We start from the raw sequence: 3,040 nt of genomic DNA on the forward strand, positions 1-3,040 counted from the left end.
ATTAGATCAGAGACCATGGTTGCTAAGTCAGAGGGGTTCTGCTTAGGATTCTCTGTCTGTTGCTGAGAAGATGATGGAAAAGGTTTGTTATTGCTAAACCTGTTTCTTCCACCATTATTGTTATTGAAACCTTGTTGAGGTCTCTCTTGATTCTTCCATGAGAAATTTGGGTGATTTCTCCATGAAGAATTATAGGTGTTTCCATAGGGTTCTCCTAGGTAATTCACCTCTTCCATTGAAGGATTCTCAGGATCATAAGCTTCTTCCTCAGATGAAGCTTCCTTAGTACTGCCAGGTGCATTTTGCATTCCAGGCAGACTTTGAGAAATCAAATTGACTTGTTGAGTCAATATTTTGTTCTGAGCCAATATGGCATTCAGAGTGTCAATCTCAAGAACTCCTTTCTTCTGACTAGTCCCATTGTTCACAGGATTCCTTTCAGAAGTGTACATGAATTGGTTATTTGCAACCATTTCAATTAGTTCCTGAGCCTCTGTAGGCGTCTTCTTCAGATGAAGAGATCCTCCAGCAGAGCTATCCAAAGACATCTTGGATAATTCAGAGAGACCATCATAGAAAATACCTATGATGCTCCATTCAGAAAGCATGTCTGAGGGACATCTTCTGATTAATTGTTTGTATCTTTCCCAAGCTTCATAGAGGGATTCTCCATCCTTCTGTCTGAAGGTTTGGACTTCCACTCTAAGCTTACTCCATCTTTGTGGTGGAAAGAACTTTGCCAAGAAGGCATTGACTAGTTTTTCCCAAGAGTCCAGGCTTTCTTTAGGTTGATAGTCCAACCATATTCTAGCTCTGTCTCTTACAGCAAAAGGGAATAGCATCAGTCTATAGACCTCAGGGTCAACCCCATTAGTCTTGACTGTGTCACAGATTTACAAGAATTCAGCTAAAAACTGATGAGGATCTTCCATAGGAAGTCCATGGAACTTGCAATTCTGTTGCATTAGAGAAACTAATTGAGGCTTAAGCTCAAAGTTGTTTGCTCCAATGGCAGGGATAGAGATGCTTCTCCCATAGAAATCAGGAGTAGGTGCAGTGAAGTCACCCAGCACCTTCCTTGCATTGTTGGCATTGTTGTTGTTTTCGGCTGCCATGGGTTCTTCTTCCTTGAAGAATTCGGTCAGGTCCTTAACAGAGAGTTGTGCTTTAGCTTCTCTTAGCTTTCGCTTCAAGGTTCTCTCAGGTTCAGGGTCAGCTTCAACAAGAATGCCTTTGTCTTTGTTCCTGCTCATAAGAAAGAGAAGAGAAAAAGAAAAATGTGGAATCCTCTATGTCACAGTATAGAGATTCCTTGAAGTGTCAGAGGAAAAGAAAAATAGAAGAAAGAAGATAGAAGAATTCGAACTTGATGAGATAGAGTTCGAATTGTGCATTAAGAAGGAACAGTACTCCATAAATAGAAGGATGTGGGAAGAGGGGAGGAGAATTTTCGAAAATTACTTAAAAAGTTTTTAAAATCATTTTGAAAAATTGATTGATAATTTTCGAAAACTCAAAGTGGAAAAAGAATCAAGTGAGTTTTGAAAAAGATTTTGAGATTAGAAGTTAAAAAGATTTGATTGAAAACTATTTTGAAAAAGATGTGTTTGAGAAGATATGATTGGTTTTTTAAAAAAAATGTGATTGAGAAGATATGATTTGAAAACAATTTTAAAAGATATGTTTTGAAAATTATTTTAAAAGATTTGATTTTGAAAATTAGTGACTTGCCTAACAAGAAAAGATATGATTCAAACATTAAACCTTTCTCAACAGAAAAGGTAACAAATTTGAGATGTTCAATCAAATCATTAATTGTTAGGAAGTATCTTAAAAAAAAGGAAAGAAATTGATTTTGAAAATATTTGATTGAAAAGATATGATTTGAAAAAGATTTGATTTTGAAAAACTTTGAAAACTTGAAAAAAATTGATTTTGAAAACAAAATCTTCCCCCTAGCACCATCCTGGCGTTAAACGCCCAGAATGGTATACATTCTGGCGTTTAACGCCCAAAATGCTACCTCTTTGGGCGTTAAACGCCCAACCAGGTACCCTGGCTGGCGTTTAAACGCCAGTCTGTCTTCTTCACTGGGCATTTTTGAATGCTCAGCTTTTTCTGTATAATTCCTCTGCAGTATGTTCTGAATCTTCAATTCTTTGTATCATTGACTTGAAAAGACACAAATTAAAAATATTTTTGGATTTTTTTAATAATCAAAATGCAACAAGAATCAAATAACAATGCATGCAATTGACACCAAATTTAAGATGAGACACTAAACTTAAGCAAGAAACATCAAATATTTTTGGTTTTTATGATTTTGTAATTTTTTGTGTTTTTCGAAAATTAAGTGGGAAAAGATATCAAAATTCTTAATGAGAATTCCAGAAATCAGTGCAATGCTAGTCTAAGACTCCGGTCCAGGAATTAGACATGGCTTCACAGCCAGCCAAGCTTTCAAAGAAAGCTTCGGTCCAAAACACTAGACATGACCAAAGGTCAGCCAAGCCTTAGCAGATCACTGCTCCAAAAGCAAAATTGATGAAAATCAACAAGCTCTTGTGGTGATAAGTTGAAACCTCGGTCCAATCAGATTAGACATGGCTTCTCAGCCAGCCAGATTTCAATAAATCATCATGAAACTCTAGAATTCATCTTCAAGAATTTCGAAAAAAATAAATACCTAATCTAAGCAACAAGATGAACCGTCAGTTGTCCAAACTAGAACAATCCCAGGCATTGTTACCACAAGCTTGCTCAAAACTTGAACAATCCCCGGCAACGGCGCCAAAAACTTGGTGCGCGAAATTGTGAACAATACTTTTTCACAACTCTCATAATCCCCGGTAATGGCTCCACAAACGTGGTTGCTCAATACCATGGCATTACACAACTTCGCACAACTAACCAGCAAGTGCACTGGGTCGTCCAAGTAATACCTTACGTGAGTAAGGGTCGATCCCACGGAGATTGTTAGTATTGAAGCAAGCTATGGTCATCTTGTAAATCTTAGTCAGGCAGACTCAAATGTATGATG

The 3,040-nt window shown here is 37.1% G+C and overlaps 1 non-coding gene across 1 annotated transcript; it reads left to right on the forward strand.

Annotated features, from left to right (window-relative positions):
* The first annotated feature begins 602 nt into the window (after positions 1–602).
* LOC130984243 (small nucleolar RNA R71) lies at positions 603–710 on the forward strand. Its single transcript, XR_009088189.1, has one exon. It is a non-coding gene; the product is annotated as a small nucleolar RNA R71 (small nucleolar RNA).
* The last annotated feature ends 2,330 nt before the right edge of the window (positions 711–3,040 follow it).

This window comes from Arachis stenosperma, chromosome 5 (genome assembly GCF_014773155.1).
Source record: "Arachis stenosperma cultivar V10309 chromosome 5, arast.V10309.gnm1.PFL2, whole genome shotgun sequence".
Lineage (NCBI taxonomy): Eukaryota > Viridiplantae > Streptophyta > Magnoliopsida > Fabales > Fabaceae > Arachis > Arachis stenosperma.